General features: G+C 44.7%; 1 protein-coding gene across 1 annotated transcript in view; it reads right to left on the minus strand.

Moving 5' to 3' along the window:
* Positions 1–22108, minus strand: part of rptor (regulatory associated protein of MTOR complex 1) — a 292628-nt gene that overhangs the window by 16044 nt on the left and 254476 nt on the right. The gene's annotated exons all lie outside the window — the stretch shown is intronic.

A 22108-nucleotide genomic window follows, 5' to 3' on the forward strand; every position in this document is an offset into this window, starting at 1 on the left:
TGTCAGGTCTTTGTGACTTCACACCGATTATTGGAACTGACTCATGATTATCTGCTGAAATAGTCCAGGAAGCGACTCAGTTCAAAGGATAATTAGACAACTAATAAACGTTAGTCTTGCCAGAGACCTTAACATCCCATGAATGAATGTAAAAAGGAAATCTTACTGGAATCCACTTTGAGGAACTTAGCAGTTTACTCATGAATGAATGAATAAGTTTATTGGCCAAGTATGTACACATACAAGGAATTCACCTTGGAAGAGCAGAGCAAGTTTGTTGATACATTCACCAACACGTAAACCAACCTCCCTTCCATTGCCTCCATCTATACTTCAAGCTGCCAGCAGCATAATCAAGGACCAATCTCACTCCCTCTTCTCCCCTCCCCCATCAGGCAAGAGGTACCTGTGTGTGAAAACGCACACCTCCAGATTCAGGGATAGTTTCTTTCCAGCTGTTATCAGGCACTGAATCCATTAAATAATCCATCCCATCAACAACTAGAGAGCGGTCCTGACCAACCATCTACCTCATTGGAGACCCCTGGACTATCTTTAATCGGACTTCATTGGACTTTTATCTTGCAGGATATGTAATTCCCTTTACCCTTTTTCTGTACACTGAGGATGGTATGATTATCATAATGTATAGACTTTATGATGAGTGGACAGCACGCAACAAAAGAGCTTTGCACTGTACACGTGACAATAATAGACTAGACTAAGATGTGTAAGGCTGAGAGGAATGCTCAGAACCAATGCTGTGGGGTCACCAGGATGGTGAATCGAACAATCGAGGACCTTGTCTCTAGATACGAGGTCAGAAACATCAAACTGAGAAGGCATAAAATGTCTTATTTAGAGATTGTAAATCTTTGGCGAAGATAGGCACAAAAAGTCAGGGTGGCACAGCGGTAGAGTTGCTGCCTTACAGCGAATGCAGCGCCGGAGACCCGGGTTCGATCCCGGCTGCGGGTGCTGTCTGTACGGAGTTTGCACGTTCTCCCCGCGACCTGTATGGGTTTTCTCCGAGATCTTCGGTTTCCTCCCACACTCCAAAGGCGTACAGGTTTGTAGGTTCATTGGCTTGGTAAATGTAAAAATTGTCCTTGGTGTGTGTAGGATAGTGTTAGTGCACGGGGATCGCTGGTCGGCGCGGACTCGGTGGGCCGAAGGACCTGTTTCCTCGCTGTATCTGTATCTCTAAACTAAACGAAAGCTGGAGTAACTCAGTGGGTCAGGTAGCATCTCTGGAGAAAAGGAAGAGGTGACGCTTTGGGTCGTGACCCTTCTGCAGTCCCAGAGTCAGGGGAAAGGGAAACGAGAGATATTGAAGGTACATAGGACTAATAAATTAAAGATAAGCAAAAAGCAATGATGATCAAGGAACGGTGGAGCTCACAATGATCCTTTGTTGGCAGTTGGCCAGGTGATAGCAAGTCACACAGACAGTGAAACACAACGGGACGACGGTGAAACTTGTACGACGACTAATGTGGGAGAGGGACAGAGCGAGGGGGAGGGGTGGACATTCTCTACTGCAGACCGATGTAGGTCGATGCCCAATCTTCAAGCTATCTTCAAATAGAATATGGAGATGAAGGGAATCAGAAATATGGATAATTAGCTGAAAAGTAATAATAATGAATAATGGATGCCATTTATATAGCGCCTTTCTAATACTCAAGGCGCTTGCGTAGATGGGTAGATGAAAAGTAGATGGGTAGATGATCACCTGTGATACTGAACGGGCCACTGGTCTACGTGGGAGAAGACTATCTGCTTCTAGTTCTCATATCTTTAGGTTCTTCAAGATCAAGAACATAGTGAATGTAATTCATTCCTGATAATTAACTAAATACAACTTACAACAAATGAAAATAAAGTCTATTTTGAAACAACCAATGATACATAAATATTTTAATCTGCATCACTGGCACAAAAATCAACTTGCTCTCCTCAATATTGATTCTGCAGATTCATTTGTTTCACTCTCCTCCGAGCATTCGTATAGACAATTCGTTCTATCCCTTCAGAAGACAGACCCAGTTCTACACAACGTGCACTGTGTGTGTGTGTGTGTGTGGGGGGGGGGGGGGGGGGGGAGAGAAAGAGAAAGAGAGAGTGAAAGAGAGAGAGAAAGAGAGAGAGAGAGAGAGAGAGAGAGAGAGAGTAACAAAAAATAATAGACACAAAGAGAAAGAGAGAGAAAGAAAGAGAGAGAGGGAGAGAAAAATACAGACACAGAAAGAGGTGAGAGGGAAGAGGGGGTGAGAGAGATGGGCGTGCGAGAGAGGGCGGGCGGGCAAGAGAAGGTGAGAAAGAAAGAAAAAGAGAGACGGTGAGAAAGGGAGAGGATGGAGAAGAGGGAGTGGGAGGAAGAGGAGGGGAGAGAAAGGGGGGGATAGAGAGAAGAGGGAGAAAGAAAAAGGGGGAGAGAGAAAAAAAGGTGGAGAAAGAAAAAGGGGGAGAGAGAAAAAAAAAGGTGGAGAAAGAAAAAGGGGGAGAGATAGAAAGAGAGAGAGAAAAAGAGAGGGGGAGAGAAAGAGAAATGAAGGGGTAGATACAGACAAAGAGAGAACACTTGCAATCTGTTCTCCAAACATTCTGAAATGCTTATGATGTCGACTCATTTTCTTCCTGAAGCGGTTTGATTGAAATCAGAAAACCACATCAATAATGACGAGAACTAGCCCATCATTGCAGGCTAGCAGACAACATGAACCCCAGAGCATCTTGCATTTAATAGAAATACAAGCGAGAGGGAAATGTAAAGAAAGGCTCTGTTTAAAATTCCTCTGGGCATCCGCCCCATGATACGTGCAGAGTGTGGGCGGGCGGGCGGGCGGGTTGTGCAAGGCTGGGGAAATCCCTGTAGTACTCCAGCTTATGAGAGCGCGCGCTCTGTGTTGTAACTGATTAATCAGTACAGCGCTGCTAACCACCCACACAAAATAAAAGGTTTTCGAGAGCCAGGGCTGAGCTCCTACACTATTCATGATGCACTGCCGTGGCAGATTAATCCAGCTGGCCATTGAGCCATTTACAACGCGGTTTTAGATTTGGAGTCCCGATATTTAAGCTGCTGCATTTCAAACATTGCCCATTCAAAGAAATAAAATGCCATTTGCTGGTAGTTAATAAGTGGAACGGCAACTTAATCTAAGCAACTAAAATGGCGCATCTGTCCTTCAAAAGGTTATTTATCTTGCCTGCAACGTTTTTTGCAGCAAGAAGCTTTCTCGGAAGCACCAGCTTCAAATGAATACTTGATGCCACCTCTAACAAGTTAGCTATCAATCCAGTCCTTTTTAAAAATTGTCATGTAACACCACGAACAGAACAAAGCCATGGGACTAAACCATGGCATTGGGCCTTTACTCGCTGGAGTTTAGAAGGATGGGGAGGTGGGGGGACTCATTGAAGTACAGAATAGTGAAAGGCTTGGATAGAGTGGATGTGGAGACGATGTTTCCACTAGTGGGAGAGTCTAGGACCAGAGGTCATAGCTTCAGAATTAAAGGACGTACTTTGAGGAAGGAGACGAGGAGGAATTTCTTTAGCCGAATGGCCTAATTCTGCTCCTATCATTTATGATATTATGATTTCCACTGTTTGACTTCCTGTTGTTTCTCATTCCAGAAAGATGCCTTTGAGGAGCTGAGTGCGGCCTCAGTCTGTGAACATTTCCAAATGGCAAATGACAAACATTCCCGCCCCCTCTTCATTGTGCTTCCATTTGTAGACCTTTCAGTCCTGACCAAGAGTCCGCATCTAACAAGCTAATCTATCTATAAGGCAGCACCTCTGGAGAAAAATAGATGACGTTTCGTGTCAAGACCCTTTTTCAGACTGCGAGTCAGGGGCCAAACGTTTCTTCAGACTCCCAGTCTGAAGAAGGGTCTCGACCTGAAACATCACCTATTCCTTTTCTCCAGAGATGCTGCCTGACCCGTTGAGTTACTCCAGCATTTTGTGTCCATCTTCGGTGTAAACCTGCATCTGCAGTTCTTTCCTACACAAGCTAATCTTTCTCAGGAACTGGCTTATCCGCGTGTGTATTGACAGCAATTTGTTTTTATTCATAATGTTAGTCTGCGCTTTATTCAGTTTACGCTTTCCTTCCGTTTCATGAATAAGCCGATGTAAGAGCTGCATTCATTGAGATGATAATGTACTGGGGATGTGGTCCCTGTTAAACTGGGTGGGTTTAGGACAACTTGCTGAGAGAATTTGCCCATGTACCCACATGTTCATAGACACAAAATGCTGGAGTAACTCAGCGGGACGGGCTGCATCTCTGGATAGAAGGAATGGGTGACGTTTCGGGTCGAGACCCTCCTTCAGAAGTTTGATTTATCTGTGGTCAATAGTTACTTCAAAATTGTTCACTTATATCACTTATCCTGCATAAATATGCAAGGCGTTTAAAAAAAATGTCATATAGATTAGAAAAGTTATTATAGATTAGTCACAGAGTCATACACCATGGAAACAAGCTCTTTGACCCAACTGGTCCATGCCGACCAAGATACTCCATCTTAGACTCTAACCCCTACTCCCTATTCCTCCGTCTAAGCCGCATCTGCGCCCAGGATGAGATTTTCCATACCAGGTAATCGGAGATGACCTCATTCTTTAGGGAACGGGGGTTCCCCCCTTCCATTATAGATGAGGCTCTCACTAGGGTCTCCTCGGCATCCCGCAGCTCCCCTCTTGCTCCCTGTCCCCCCATTCGTAACAAGGACAGAGTCCCCCTTGTCCTCACCTTCCACTCCATCAGCCGTCGCATACAGCATAAAATCCACCAACATTTTCGCCATAACCAACGGGATCCGACTACTGGCCAGATCTTCACATCTCCACCCCTTTCTGCTTTCCGCAGAGACCGTTCCCTCTGCAACTCACTGGTCAACTCGTCCCTTCCCACCCAAACCACCCCCTCACCAGGTACTTTCCTCTGCAACCGCAACAAATGAAACATCTGTCCCATTACCTCCCTCTCGACTCCGTCCAAGTACCCCAACAGTCTTTTCAGGTGAGGCAGAGGTTCACTTGCACCTCCTCCAACCTCATCTACTGAATCCGCTGTTCCAGGTGTCAACTCCGGTATATTGGAGAGACCATTTCGCTGAACACCTCTGCTCAGTCAGCCTTAACCTACCTGATCTCCCAGTTGCTCAACACTTCAACTCCCCCTCCCATTCCCAATCTGACCTTTCCGCCGTGGGCCTCCTCCAATGTCAGAATGAGGCCCAGCGCAAGTTGGAGGACCAGCACCGCATATTTCGCTTGGGTAGCTTACACCCCAGCGGTATGAACATTGACCTCTCTAATTTCAAATAGTCCTTGCTTTCCCTCTCTCTTACCCATTCTCCCACCAGTCTTACTGTCTCTGACTACATTCTATCTCTGTCCCGCCCACTCCCCTGACATCAGTCTGAAGAAGGGTCTCGATCCAAAACGTCACCCATTCCTTCTCTCCAGAGATGCTGCCTGTCCCGCTGAGTTACTCCAGCATTTAGTGTCATACTCCATCTAAGGTTGCCCCATTTTGCTGTGTTTGGACCATATCCTTCTACCTTCTCCATCTCGATGCATATGTCCAAGTGGCTTTTAACTGTTGTTCTGCTGTTATAGTACCAGCCTCAACTACCTCCTATGGCAACTCGTTCCATATATCCACTACACTCTGAGTGAGTAGGAAAGAACTGCAGAAGACCCTCTGAGTGAGTGTCCCTCAGGTTCCTATTAAATCTTTCCCCTCTCACCCTAAACCCATGTCTCCTTGATTCCCCTACTCTGGGTAAAAGACTCCGTGCATGAAATGACTTCATGAACAGGAGACGATTCAAAGTTAGAAACTTGAGACGAGGAACATACAAATCGCCTGAAATCAGGGGGCTTTGATCCAATACCCATGTTGAAATTTTCTTATTTACACAAATGATCTGGAGATGGTTCAGATGGATCAACATCAAGATTTGCCATGAACACTTTGGGGACAAGGGCAATCTATCAGAATCCACAGGAAGACAGGTCGGGCAAGAAAATGCCGGGTAGATATCAAATGGAATTTTAATGTGGATAAATATGCTGCAGTATATTTTAGGGAGAAAAATAGAACAGAATTGAAGCATAACCAAAAGCAGTACAAGACACATTAGAATGGAGCAAAGGAAAAATCTTGCTTTACTACCTTTTCAGGCTTGATTAATGATAGGTAATCCATTAAAGTTAATTGGGATTCAGCATTGCCTGTGAATAATTGCATATTGTTTACAACACAAAAACAGGCTGTTCAGATATTCATGTGTGCTCCATCTAATCCTATCACCAAATCCTTCTACTCATGGATTCCTTTTGTGCTTCCCCAACTCTCCAGGAATCTATTGATGCAGAAACTGTGCACATTAATAGTTAGGCCATTGTTGGACATCTGTGCGTCCACTACTAATAAATAAGATATTAAAACCATGCAAAAAAACAGGTAACAGATAGGTTAAGAAGAGGACATCTGGGGATATATTAATTATAGGCAGAGAAGGCAGTTTTCCACAGTAGGTGAATTGTTGAAATTAATTTCAAGATTGCTAAAAATTTAAAGAACTCCATTAGACTAACTTATTAATGCAAATTTTTTTTGCCAACACAGCAGTGGCCGATAAAGCTGAACCAACCTCATCATTTAATAAACACTTTTGCAGGGGGGAAAAATACTAGATCTGTGCAAAAAGTGGAAAAATGGGACACAAGGAAGAAACTCTCTTGCCATTGCTCACGGCCAGTGAAGGCTGGTGTAATGGTGAATGTCCACAAACCAATGATGTTAAATGGTCGAGTTTAAATTAAGATAGACATCATTGACCATTACTGAGTCGTGCCCACCCAAGAGTTGAGTAGACAAAGTATTAGATTTCTAATTGAACATTAATATTCACTGGTGTGTATTTCCTTTAATGCCCTCTGGAAACCATGGGACTGTTTAAAGCTTTTCAATATCTAATTGGAGACATTGGAGTGCAGGATGATGAGGTGTGATCTTATAGAGGGTGTACAAAATCATGAGAGGAATAGATCGGGCAAATACACTGAAGTATTTTGGCCACAGTAGGGTAATCGAGAACCAGGGGCACAGGTGAAAGATTTAGTGGGAAGCTGAGGGGTAACCTTGTTTTACACAACGGGTGGTGGGTGTATGGAACTCGTTGCCGGAGGAGGTCATTGAGGCAGGTACTATCGCAATGCTTAAGAAACATTTAGACAGATACATGGATAGGACAGGTTGCAAGGGAAATTGGTCAAAAGCAGGCAGGTGAGACTAGTTTAGATGGGGCATGTTGGTCGGCGTTGGGGCTGAAGGGCCTGTTTCCGCACTGTATGACTTTATGACTATCATTCAATCCTTCCGACACTTCTTTTCCATTCCCTTTCCACCCTAGAACTTGTCACACCTGTTAAAAGCAAAGCACTCAATCCATTACATAACAAGTTATCTGAGTTCAAAACCATTATACTATTCACTGCTCACCATGTTGAGTTACCATCAGACTTCTTCAAAACTACTAACAGGGGTTGAGCAAAAATAGAACTTAATTGATTCCTTGGTACCTCTGTGAACATCAATATTCATTATCTTTCTCCAGTTGCCTTCCTGCCCACACGATTCAACAGGAAACCAGTAAAAAAGCTTTTTGCCCTTCAGTTCAGTGAAGGCCTAGATTCTGCACACGGTATCAACTATGCATATTTTACCAGCCAGAGATGCTTGCAAAGACCCAAATATACTCTTCACTGTCTACACAAATTCCCTTGGCATCATTTTCTCATTAATTCTTCAGGATGATTCATTATTCCCACCTCTTAGGCAAGATACTGGAAAAGTAAAAGGAATTTCCTCTCTAATGCACCACTTGCAAAATGAATAATATATGCTTCCGTGTGCCCTCACTCAACCAGGCTTGCTTTCTTGTATTTCCCTCTCCGACATTTGAATGAGCAAGCTTTCAGCTAGCTTAGGACCAATGTTTTTGCTGGAGTTATTCGACTGGATGTAGTGAATTCCTTCTTTTAGACATTAATTTGGAGTTCGGTTCTGGGCACCATATTATAGTAAAGATGTTGTCAAGCTGGAAAGGGTGTAGAGAAGATTTACGAGGATGTTGCCTGGACTCGAGTGGTCTGAGCTTTTGCGAGCGGTTCAGCAGGCTTGGACTCTATTCCTTGGAGCGCAGATGGATGGAGACCCTCGGACTTTCATTAACCATTCTTCACTGGACTTTATCTTGCACTAAGTTTTATTACCTTTGTCATGTATCTGCAGACTGTGGATGGCTCGATTGTAATCGAGTATTGTCTTTCTGTGGACTGGCCAGCACACAACAAGAGCTTTTCACTGTACATGACAATAAACTAAACTAAACATTCAGAAAACAAAGGAATATGGCGCTGATCATGGTTTGAACACAAGAAACTGTCCGAAGAAGGGTCTCGATCCGAAATGTCACCTATTCCTTCTCTCCAGAGATGCTGCCTGTCCCAGTGAGTTACTCCAGCATTTTGTGTCTATCTTCGGTTTAAACCAGCATCTGCAGTTACTTCACACACAAGAAACAAGTTGTTTTCTTTCAATAGTCTTGAGGACTATTGATATCTAGTCTTATGAGCAAACACAATCGGTATATTAGATGCATTATGTAGAAAATAAGAATCCCAGATGCTAGTTTACAAAAGTCACGAAGTGCTGGAGTAACTCAGTGGGTCAGGCAGCATCATCACTAGAGAACATGGACAGCTACATTTTGAGTCGCATTTGAAGAAGGGTCCCGACCTGAAGGGCAACCTAACCGTGTTCTCCAGAGATACTGCCTGAACCACTGAGTTACTCGAGCATTTTGTTTTTTTCCCCTGAAATACCAAAGTCTCTCTCGCTTTGCTGAAAAGACCTTCACTTATATCGACTATTTATGAGGACTTTTATCAGAAAAGTTAAAATCCCAATGAAAATGTATGTATGACAATGCATTTGCAGCGTGTAATAGAAATAAGTTTGTGAATGACACAAATTGTCTGATTCATAGAAGACTGACAATACAAATGACATTTCAAATGATAGTCAACATTTATGCCATTAGCGTGCCAGCTCTTTGTTAATCTGCATCAATGCAATTCTCATTTTCCTTCTGATAAAAATAATAAAAAGCAAAGTGAAATGTCATTAATTTATTCAAGTCACTGCTCAGTCATGACCAATGCCTTGTTTTTTTTTATTTGGAAGAAGGCTGGGTGGGTGGAGATGAAAGAGTGATGAAAATGAGCACTTAGTCCTAAGACATTTGATTTCTTTACTTCCACTATTCAAAGATCTTAATGAGATCAGTTGGCTATGAGAAAGTTCAATACAGAAGGTCATCTTTTTCGAGCAGTTTTGCTTGGAATCTGCTCGCTCGAGTCTGCAGACAAAGGGCTGTGGGGAAAATCTCTCTTCATGATATTTACTCTTTTCCATGCAGAATTTTTAATCAGATGACTCCTTTATCTTCATAACAGTGTGGGGGAGGTATTATCAATTAGATTGTTCAACCACAATATTGAAAATCACTTTGAGAGTAATCAAATTAAAAGCCAACTTGGAGCTTTGATGTTGAAATTAGATTACACTGATACAGCGGTTTTGTAAAAAAAACTCCGGCAAAAATGTAAGCTATATTTTGTTTTCTGATACAGCAATCTTGACAAATCACTGCAGTTTGCTGGGTAGCTCTTTAGTTTAGTTTAGAGATACAGCGTGGAAATAGGACATTCGGCCCATCGAGTCCATGCTGACCAGTGATCAATTATACCCTATTTTCTATTCTATTCTATTCTATTCTATTCTATCGCATTAGGGGCAATACAGAGGCCAATTAACCCAGAAACCTGCACATCGTTGGGATGTGGGTGGAAAGTGCAGCACCCAGAGAAAACCCTTGTGGTCACAGGGAGAATGTACAAAGCACCTGTAGTCAGGATCGCACACGGGTCTCGGGCACTTCAAGGCAGCAACTCCACTGCTGCGCCAGTGTACTGCCCAGAAAAAACTATCAGACAGTTAGTTTAAAAAAAATATATCAATACAAAAACAATACAACTTGTAGAAAAAAGATGTGGCTGCTTTTTTTTTGCCAAAATAACTTTACTTGTATTGCACATCACTTTTATTTTAAGATATGTTACGAGGGAATTCTCAATTAGTTATAGCCTAATAACCTGCACCATAACCCGAGCTAAAACATGATGCATCAGTTCTAATAACTACATACAAATCGATGAAAACATTCACCAATTGTGTTGTTTGTATGAAAGCTCCTCCCTGCTTCTATTTATACAGTGCTGAATACGTAGTAATAATGGCAACATTTGGAAATGTGCAAATTGCATTAACTGGCAATTGAGGCCGTGATATTTGGAGCTACAACAGATCAGCTCAAGGAAAGTCATGAACACCTCGTCATTTTCTCTCCCGCTTTACCAAAGCAGCAGTGTACTTGGATGAAAAGTCAGATCATCCAGAATGCTGGCTAAATAGTCTGATGTACAGTGAGAGTCACAAGTGTAGAAAAAGGTCATTAACATGCGTACAAAAATCACATCCGAACTCACAACCCCTCACATTTCTCCAGAGATGCTGCCTGACCCGCTGAGTTGCTCCAGCTTTTTGTGTCCATCCACATTAACCTACCATTGGAACAGGTTTGCAAGAGCATGCTGAGAGCAAATTGGCAGCTCCTTCCACACATTACTTCAGCAGTGCTCTTTGAAAGTACTATATTGGCTGAAAATCACGTCGGTGTCAATCGAGATTATGAACCACACTAGATAAAAGGATGTTTTTATTTCTCTTTAAATATACTTAGAATGAACTGCAATCAGACTGAACCATCATGAAAGCGTTTTGTTGAAAATCTATATATATGGTCTGAAGATAAATCCTGGTTAGAATCATAGTTATATAGTGCGTTTTTCTGACATAAGATGTTATGTAAAAAGCTGGTGTGAATAATAGGTTCACAAAGAGGTTATCATCATGCATTAGAGAGCTCTGATAACTCATCTCTCCAACACTAGCCTCCAAATTTCAAGTTAATTGCAAATTATATCTCTGCAATAAATATATGCATAAGAATAAATCTACATTTACATCCTTTTATTAACATGTGCAAGTGCTCACATGGAAGACAAGTCTTAATTGACAGCAGTCAGTGAAGATGGTGTGAATATGATGATACACAAGTAAATAAGAGTGAAATTGTTATATGTAAATTTGATTAAATTAATTGGGTTCATTTTTATTGAGGGTGAAAGCAAAGAAAAAAACATTAATTATTGCTTTAACCTTTTGCTGACCCTTTGAGTTATTGCACAGTACAATGTGCCTGCAATGACAATCACAATATGCAAGAAAAAGAATTGTGGTAAACATAATACTGCCCAAAGGAGCCAAGATTTTAGTTGTAACGACAAATTATTGTTCGGCTGTGAAAATAAAGATGAAAAAAGGATAGCTAAAGTCAACTACATATTTACATCATTATAATTAAGAATGAATTTCTTCATGAGTAACCTTGACAATAAATCGACACAAGAGCAGACACAAAAAGCTAGAGTAACTCAGTGCATCAGGCGGCATCACTGTAGAACACGGATAGGTACAAGGTGCTGGAGTAACTCTGCGGGTCAGGCAGTATCTCTGGAGAACACGGATAAATACAAGGTGCTGGAGTAACTCTGCGGGTCAGGCAGTATCTCTGGAGAACACGGATAGATACAAGGTGCTGGAGTAACTCTGTGGGTCAGGCAGTATCTCTGGAGAACACGGATAGATACAAAGTGCTGGAGTAACTCAGCAGGTCAGGCAGCATCTCTGGAGTTTCGGTCTCCTAATTTGAGGAAGAACATTCTTGCTATTGAGGGAGTTCACCAGGTTAATTCCCAGGATGGCTGGACTGTCATATGAAAGAATGGAGCAACTGGGCTTGTATTCACGGGAATTTAGATGAGAAGGGATCTTACAGAAACAAAAAAAATCATTAAGGGATTGGCCACGCTAGATGCAGGAAACATGCTCCCGATGTTGGGGGAGTCCAGAACCAGGGGCCACAGTTTAAGAATAAGGGGTAGGCCAATTAGAACTGAGATGAGGAAAAACATTTTCACCCAGAGAGTTGTGAATTTGTGAAATTCTCTGCCTCAGAAGGCAGTGGAGGCCGATTCACTGGATGGATTCAAAAGAGTTAGATAGAGCTCTTAGGGCTAGCGGAATCAAGGGGTATGGGGAGAAGGCAGGAATGACCTACTCCTGCAGCTATTGTCTATGTAGCTATGTAAGAAGTGTCTCAACCCAAAACGTCGCTGATTCCTTTTCTCCAGAGATGCTGCCTGACCCATTGAGTTACTCCAGCTTTTTGTGTCTGTCTTTGGTTTAAACCAGCATCTGCAGTTCCCCACCTACATAATAAATACACAGCCTGCAGAAAATCAAAAATAAATCTTCTCATTAATCTGTTTTAAAATTAATGGGAAAGCACCAGAATAGATTGACTGGTCAGAATGGCCTATTTCTGTGTTGGAATTTGATGTGATTCCACATGATAATTCAAAAGGAAACCAGTTAGGCATTAGATTGAAAGGGACATGGAGTAGTACCAAGTTTAATTACAACTTCTTGTTCAGTCAGAACACATATAATGCAAAAAATCAATGATAAATAACCACAGCATCAAGTCCCTGCTTCGGTACAATAAATACTTGACAAAGTGTAAGTTTTTCAAGCTCATTATCAAAATGGAGAATTATGAACTCTCATGAATCCTTTACCTGAGGTGAATAAGAATTTTAATTCTGAGTGCACAAAGTGAAATCTTTGCAGGAAACATGTTCCCAATGTTGGGGGAGTCCAGAACCAGGGGCCATAGTTTAAGAATAAGTGGTAAGCCATTTAGAACGGAGATGAGGAGAAACTTTTTCACGCATGGAGCTGTGAGTGTGTGGAATTCTCTACCTCAGATTGCAGTGACTGGTTCTCTGGATGCTTTCAAGAGAGAGTTAGATAGAGCTCTTAGGGATAGCAGAGTTAAGGGATATGGAGAGAAGGCAGAAACGGGGTACTGATTGTGGATGATCAGCCATGATCACATTGAATGGCGGCGCTGGCTCGAAGGGCCGAATGGCCTAATCCTGCACATATTGTCTATTGAAATCCAGCATGAGTCAAAGCATCATTGACACAAGGTGCTGGAGTAAATAACTCAGTGGGTCAAGCAGCATCTCTGAGTTACCCCAGCACTTTGTGTCGATCGTCGGCAGGCCCGTACGAAGCTTTTCAAAAAGGGGGGTGGCATGACAATATTATAAAAAACTTAATGTGAAATAATGTGCGCACTGCGCACATCACGAGCGCGAAGCATGAAGTCCATCGATGCCAGGGTCCAGGGACCGCTTAAGGGCCCTTGAAGCTCAGTGGTTTTAGATGCTCTCTGATACATTCTGAGCCTTATTTTGGAGCATTTTTGCACCAAATTTATGACCAATATTTCAGAAATTAACAGGAACCTGAGAGGTAGCTTTTTCACACAAAGGGTGCTGGGTGTATGTAACGAGCTGCCAGAGGAGGTAGTTAAGGCTGGGACTATCCTAATGTTTAAGAGACATTTGGACACGTACATGGATAGGACAGATTTAGATGGATATGGGCCAAACGCATGTGAGTGGGACTAGTGTAGATGGGACATGTCGGACGGTGTGGGCAAGTTGGGCTGAAGGGCCTGTTTCCACACTGCATCATTCTATGACTAAAAAGTGAAGAAGAAAAATGCATGTAGATAAGTAGAGCAGATTTGAAAGAGGAGTGAAATGTAAAGACAGAGAGAGGTTTATGGGTGGAAAGGAACGCAGGAAAGGAGGGGGGAGAGTGGGCTTGGGCAGATGGGTGAAGGGAAAATAGTCACAAAGTGCTGGAGTAACTCAGTGGGTCAGGCAGCATCTGCGGAGAATATGAATAGGCGACGTTTCACAGAGTGCTGGAGTAACTCAGCGAGTCAGGCAGCATCTGTGGAGAACATGGATAGGTGAGATGTCACAGAGTGCTGGAGTAACTCAGTGAGTCAGGCAGCATCTGTGAAGAACATGGATAGGTGACATGTCACAGAGTGCTGGAGTAACTCAGTGGGTCAGGCAGCATCCCTGGAGAAAAGGTATAGATTATATTTTGGGTCAAGACCGTTCTTCAGTAATATTCATGATGTGACATGCATAGACATTCCTGAATATTACCCAAACCATCGTGAGCTACGTTACGGTGCTTGCCCTCTCCTATAACATCTGTGCTGCCTTGGGTGATGCAGGACAGGACACAAGCTTTGGGACACGGTGTGAAGCTGTTGCCGTCTGTCCCAGCCTGGTAAAAACCTGGATGGAGTGGATTTGGAGAGGATGTTTCCACTAGTGGGAGAGTCTAGGACCAGTGGCCACAGCCTCAGAATTAAAAGACATTCCTTTAGGAAGGAGATGAGCAGGAATTTCTTATTTCAGAGGGTGGTGAACTGTGGAATTCATTGCCACAAACAGCTGTAGAGGTCAAGTCAATGGACATTTTTCAGGAGGAGATTGATAGACTCTTGATTGATACGAGGTAATGGGGAGAAGGCAGGAGAATGGGTTTGTGAGGGAACGCTAGAGTCATAGAGTGATACAGTGTGGAAACAGGCCCTTCGGCCCAGCATGTCCCATCTGCACTAGTCCCACCTGCCCACGTTTGATCCATATCCCTCCGAACCTGTCCTATCCATGTACTTGTCTAACTGTTTCTTAAATGTTTCGATAGTCACTCCCTCAACTACCTCCTCTGGCAGCTTGTTCCATACACCTACCACCCTTTGTGTGAAAAACATACCCCATAGATTCCTATTAAATCTTTTGCCCTTCACCTTAAACATATGTCCTCTGCTCCTCGATTCACTTACTCTGGGCAAAAGACTCAACCATATCTACTCAAATCATGATTTTATACACCTCTATTAGAGCATCCCTCATCCTCCTGTGCTCCATGAAATAGTCCCAGCCTACTCAACCTCTCCCGAGAGCTCTGGCCCTCTAGTCCTGGCAACATCCTCATAAATCTTCACTGTACCCTTTCCAGTTTGCTGACATCTTTCCTCTAACATGGTGCCCAGAACTGAACACAATACTCTGAATGCGGCCTCACCAACTTCTTATGCAACTCAAACATGACCTCCCAACTTCTATACTCAGTCTGGCCCGCTGAGTTACTCCAGCACTCTGTGAAACGTCACAGAACAGGGCAAAATTAGCAAGTTTGCTGATGATACAGAAGTGAGTGGTTTTGCAGATAGTGAAGATGGTTGTGAAAGATTGCAGTAGGATCTGGATCAATTAGCCAGGTGGGCAGAGGAATGGTTGATGGTTGCATGGTTCCTTGAAGGCCATGTCGCAGGTATATCAGGTGGTCAAAAAGTATTTTGGCACTTTGGCCTTCATCAGTCAGAGTACTGAGTATAGAAGTTGGGAGGTCATGTTGCAGTTGTATAAGACGTTGGTGAGACCACATTTAGAATATTGTGTTCAGTTCTGGGCACCATGTTATAGGAAAGATGTCAAACTGAAAAGAGTACAGAAATCCCCATCCTGGATCAGTCCAATCAGGGTTGTGTTGTCCACAAACATGAGAAGCTTGACAGAGGTGTCTGTGGAGGTGCAGTTATTGGTGTGGCGAGAGTAGAGGAGAGGGGAGAGTGCTCCTATACTGAGCGTTTGCGGGCCGAGATATGCTTTCCCGCCTCACATGCTGCTTCCTGTCTGTCAGAAAGCTGGTGATCCACCGACAGGGGGGTTCAGGCACAGTCAACTCAGAAAGTTTGGAGTGTAGTAGCTCTGGCACAATGGTGTTGAATGCAGAGCTAAAATCAATAAAAGAAAATCCTCGCATAGGTTCCCTGGCGGTCTAGGTGCTGGAGGATGAAGTGCAGGCCCAGGTTGACTGCGTCATCCACCGATCTATTGGCCCAATATGCAAAATGCAGATGGTCCAGCAGAGCGATTGTGATATTTTTCAGCTTGGCCAGCATAAGCCTTTCAACGGTCTTCATGACTACAGAGGTCAGTGCAACAAGCCTGTAGTCATTAAGACCAGTAATCCTTACCTTTTTGGGTACAGGGACAATAGTGGAGACTTTGAAGCAGACAGGGACTGGTTAAAAATGAGTAATTGGGTGTGAAGTGGTGATTGGAGTGGGGTGGGTGTAGAAGGGCCCAGTCTTTGCAGACTGAGGTCAGGCTGTGAGTGGGTGTGAAGTGTTGGTTGGGGTGGGAAAGGGTCCACTCTTTTCATACTGGAGTCTTGCCTTAAGTAGGTGTGAAGTGGTGAATGGGAAGGAGAGGGTGCAGGGTCCATTCTTTGTAGACTGGGGTCTGGCTGTGTTTGTTGGAGAAGGGGTACCAGGGTTACTTTTCTGATTTTCAAACCTGCAGTAAAACTCATTCAGGTCGTTCGTCAGCTGACGATTGTCCAAAGAGCGGGGGGCTTTCCTCTTATAACTGGTGATTTCTTGCATGCCCTTCCAAACTGAAGAAGAGTCATTAGCTGAGAACTTGCATACCTTTCCTTAGCAGCTCTGATTCCTCTTCTCAGCTCTTTATCGATTAGGCTATCTTTTAACTCTTTAACGATTAGGCTATCGGCTTGACTCATATTTGCCCCCAACCCCCCATCCCCCCCTCCCCCCGATCTCAAAATTGAAATGTTACATCTGTATATAATGATCCCATTAAAATGTATATTTATGTCACAAACTATGAATTCATATTTTTCAGTATTGTTATCAAGGAAAAGAAAGCAGTTCCAATTGTTTGATATTATTTGATATTGTTTAATATTATTCATATGGAGGAGAAAATATAATAGCTCTAAAACCTACCTACTCACTAAAGATAATCCCCCTTTCCCTCTCCCCTCCCCATCTCACTCTCCCCTCCCTTCCCCTCTCTCTCTCCTCCTCCCCCCCTCTCACATCCCCCCTTTCTTGCGGGGGTGGGGGGCGAAGATGAAGGTGGCACGGGCCCAGCGGGCGGGGGGGATGAAGGTGGCGGGGGTCAGTGGGGGTGGCGTGGGCCCAGCGGGGGTCAGCGAGGGTGGCGTGGACCCAGCGAGGGTCAGCGGGGGTGGCGTGAGCCCAGTGGGGGTGGCGTGGACCCAGCAGGAGTGGCGTGGGTCCAGCGGGGGTCAGCGAGGGTGGCGTGTACCCAGCGGGGGTGGCATGGACCCAGCGGGGTGGCGTGGACCCAGCGGGGGTCAGCGAGGGTGGCGTGGACCCAGCGGGGGTGGCATGGACCCAGCGGGGGTGGCATGGACCCAGCGGGGGTGGCGTGGACCCAGCGGGGGTCAGCGAGGGTGGCGTGGACCCAGCGGGGGTGGCGTGGGCCCAGCGGGGGTCAGCGAGGGTGGCGTGGACCCAGCGGGGGTCAGCGAGGTTGGCGTGGACCCAGCGGGGGTGGCGTGGGTCAGCGAGGGTGGCGTGGACCCAGCGGAGGTCAGCGGGGGTGGCGTGAGCCCAGCGGGGGTGATGTGAGCCCAGCGGGGGTGGCGTGGGCCCAGCGGGGGTGGTGTGGGGGGAAGATGGCTTGGGCCCCGGCGGCGGTGGGAGGCGAGGGGAGCGGGCTCCGCCGCAGCGGCGTCTGGTGTTGGGGTTACAGCCGTTGGGTTCAGATTCAGCCACTCTTGCCCAGCGACGGGAGAACAGAGAACTGGCCGTTTCCAAAGTGGAAACGTTGACTTTTTTTTTCCGATCTAAAAATTTTTTAAAAATTCCCGATTTGTTTTTTCTTAGGGGGGAATAAAGGGGGGTGCAGTCGCACCCAACGCACCCCCCCCTTCGGACGGCCATGGTCGGTATATACCAACATCTGCAGTTCCTTTCTACACATAAATTAAATCAACTTCCAATTCCTAGGTCCACTCTGCCCCATCGTTGAGATGGACAGCCATCATTTACACTTCCATTCCCCGTCAGGAAGGCCGCAGGGTCCACGGTTTCTTCCCAGAACAGAGACCCAGCCACTATCACTCTCCTCCATCTGGTGGACCTGGCCTTGCCTTCAACAACTTTGCTTTTGATTCCGCTCACTCGTCACGTGTGTTTAAACAATGAGTACTCACACGGGCCCCAGTTGTATACTTTATTTACAGTGGCTTGCAAAAGTTTTCATACCCCTTGAACTTTTCCACATTTTGTCACGTTACAACCACAAACATAAATGTATTTTATTGGGATTTTATGTGATAGACGAACACAAAGTGGTGCATAATTGTGAAGTGGAAGGAAAATGATACATGGTTTTCAAATTTTTTTACAAATAAAAAACTGAAAAGTGTGGCGTGCAAACGTATTTAGCCCCCGAGTCAATACTTTGTAGAACCACCTTTCGCTGCAATTACAGCTGCAAGTCTTTTGGGGTATGTCTCTACCAGCTTTGCACATCTAGAGACTGAAATTTTTGCCCATTCTTCTTTGCAAAATAGCTCAAGCTCAGTCAGATTGGATGGAGAGCGTCTGTGAACAGCAATTTTCAAGTCTTGCCAGAGATTCTCAATTGGATTTAGGTCTGGACTTTGACTGGGGCATTCTAACACATGAATATGCTTTGTTCTAAACCATTCCATTGTAGCTCTGGCTGTATGTTTAGGGTCGTTGTCCTGCTGGAAGGTGAACCTCCGCCCCAGTCTCAAGTCTTTTGCAGACTCTAACAGGTTTTCTTCCAAGATTGCCCTGTATTTGTCTCCATCCATCTTCCCATCAACTCTGACCAGCTTCCCTGTCCCTGCTGAAGAAAAGCATCCCCACAGCATGATGCTGCCACCACCATGTTTCACAGTGGGGATGGTGTGTTCAGGGTGATGTGCAGTGTTAGTTTTCCACCACACATAGCGTTCTGCATTTAGGCCAAAAACTTCAATTTTGGTCTCATCTGACCAGAGCACCTTACTCCACATGTTTGCTGTGTCCCCCACATGGCTTGTGGCAAACTGCAAACGGGACTTCTTATGGCTTTTTTTCAACAATTGCTTTCTTCTTGCCACTCTTCCATAAAGGCCCGATTTGTGGAGTGCACGACTAATAGTTGTCCTGTGGACAGATTCTCCCACCTGAGCTGTGGATCTCTGCAGCTCCTCCAGAGTTACCTTGGCTGCTTCTCTGATCAATGATCTCCTTGCCCGGACTGTCAGTTTAGGTGGACGGCCATGTCTTGGTAGGTTTGCAGTTGTGCCATACTCTTTCCATTTTCGGATGATGCATTGAACAGTGCTCCGTGAGATGTTCAAAGCTTGGGATATTTTTTTATAACCCAACCCCGCTTTAAACTTCTCCACAACTTTATCCCTGACCTGTCTGGTGTGTTCCTTGGGCTTCATGATGCTGTTTGTTCACTAATAGAAACATAGAAATTAGGTGCAGGAGTAGGCCATTCGGCCCTTCGAGCCTGCACCGCCATTCAATATGATCATGGCTGATCATCCAACTCAGTATCCCGTACCTGCCTTCTCTCCATACCCTCTGATCCCCTTAGCCACAAGGGCCACATCTAACTCCCTCTTAAATATAGCCAATGAACTGGCCTCGACTACCCTCTGTGGCAGGGAGTTCCAGAGATTCACCACTCTCTGTGTGAAAAAAGTTCTTCTCATCTCGGTTTTAAAGGATTTCCCCCTTATCCTTAAGCTGTGACCCCTTGTCCTGGACTTCCCCAACATCGGGAGCAATCTTCCTGCATCTAGCCTGTCCAACCCCTTAAGAATTTTGTAAGTTTCTATGGCTTCTCTAACAAACCTCTGAGGCCTTCACAGAACAGCTGTATTTATACTGAGATTAGATTACACACAAGTGGACTCTATTTACTAATTAGGTGACTTCTGAAGGCAATTGGTTGCACTGGATTTTATTTAGGGGTATCAGAGTAAAGGGGGCTGAATACTTTTGCACGCCACGCTTTTCAGTTTTTTATTTGTAAAAAAATTTGAAAACCATGTATCATTTTCCTTCCACTTCACAATTATGCGCCACTTTGTGTTGGCTTATCACATAAAATCCAAATAAAATACATTTACGTTTGTGGTTGTACCGTGACAAAATGTGGAAAAGTTCAAGGGGTATGAATACTTTTGCAAGCCACTGTATGTTGGCTTCACTGTGCACTCTTTGTTCCAGGCACAACTACCCAACCCGTTCTCTGCCACATGCATTGGGGCTGCCTCCTGCAGCCGTGTAGAACTCCTTAATGTCATCAACTTCACTTGGACTAGTTCTGATGCTTCTCTCTACCTTCTTGATCTCTCTGCCCCCTCCCCCTCCTCCCCTATAGGAGACAAGATAACTGCATGATCTGCTGCAAACCCACCAGCTCCCACAGATACCTTGATACCAATTCCTCCCACCCTGTCTCTACAAGAACGCCATCCCCTTCTCGCAGTTTCTCTGTCTCCATTGCATCTGCGCTCAAGATGAGGCTTTCCAAATTGTTTTTTTTGGTTTAGTCTACAGATACAGCGTGGAAACAGGCCCTTCGGCCCGCGGGGGGTCTGCATCGACCAGCGATCCCCATGCACTATCCTACACACTACGGACAACTTTACAATTTTGCCGAAGCCAATTATCTACAAACCTGTACATTTTTGGAATGCAGGCGAGAATGAGGGCTAAATATTTATATCAGACTTCTTAGGGCGGCAAGGTGATGCAGCGGTAGAGTTGCTGTCTCACAGCGCCAGATACCCGGGTTCGATCCTGACTACGGGCACTATCTGTACGGAGTTCGTACGTTCTCCCCGTGACCTGCATGGGTTTCCCCCGGGATCTCCAGTTTCTTCCAACACTCCAAAGACGTGCAGTTCTATAAATTAATTGGTTTGGTATAATTGTAAATTGTCCCTAGTGTGTGTAGGAAAATGTTAATGTGTCGGGATCGCTGTTCAGCATGGACTCGGTGTGCCGGGTTCAGGCGCTGTATCTCTAAACTAAACTCTAACAGATAATTTAAGAGCTCCTCGGTAGACAAAAATGCTGGAGGAACTCAGCGGTTGAGACAGCATCTACGGAGAGAAGGAATAGGCGACGTTTCGGGTCGAGACCCTTCTTCAGAGCTCCTGATCATTTATGACAACATTCAGAAATTATACTGAAGTTCAGTCACCACAATGCTATAAAAATGCAATAGTATTTTGAGAAATGTTGTTGCAGTTTGCATTGAAAAAGCTTTAGACTTTGAAGGGTGAAAACAAACTGAAAGTAGAGCATCCTGTAACGAGATATTTGCAATCTCCTCCTTCAGATTTTCCCAGCAGGAAATACCTCTTGCTTGAAAGTATCAACAAGTGAGGCAAATCAGCGCAACATCTCTAATCAGTGGGCACATGAGTCACATATAGCTGCACTTACCAAGATTGGAGGGAACAAATGGGTTATAAAAGTCAGTAAGGACTACTTCAGATGATTCATTCAGAGCAAGAGGAGCTATAAAACAAATCCCTATCTTGCCACAGATACCGGGAAGGGGCGGAGAAAGACAATATCCGAGGCAATATCTTCAACAACAAAAAAGCAGTGGCATAAGCTTAATAGTTAGTAGGAGGATGGTGAACTAATTATAGCAATTTTTATTAACCGTTGAAAATAGGATATAGGGGGCGCTGCTCTGGCAGCAGCCATGTCAGCAGTGTGTCAGTTTTTTCAACTTTTTTTTATTATTTAGTATGTTTTAAAGTGTGTATTTAATGTTTCTTTGTGTGTCTTGTGTGGGAGGTGGTGTGGGGGGGTAAGGGGGAAACCGCTTTGGTCGCCTCCTCCATGGAGAGGCGACTTTTTCCAGGTCGCCTCCCCCGTGGCCTAACATCAAGGATCGGCGCGGCCTTGGGGCTCGCTGGAGGGGAGCGCTCCGTTTCGCTGGCCCGGGGCAGCCGGCAGCCTGAAGTCGCAGCCTGAAGCCGCAGTCTGCAGAGCTCCAGCTGGTGTGGCGTCTACAGCCCGGGATCCCTCGTGGGGGACCCGGTGGAAGAAGAAGCCAT

Source organism: Amblyraja radiata, chromosome 26 (genome assembly GCF_010909765.2).
Source record: "Amblyraja radiata isolate CabotCenter1 chromosome 26, sAmbRad1.1.pri, whole genome shotgun sequence".
In the NCBI taxonomy this organism is placed as follows: domain Eukaryota; kingdom Metazoa; phylum Chordata; class Chondrichthyes; order Rajiformes; family Rajidae; genus Amblyraja; species Amblyraja radiata.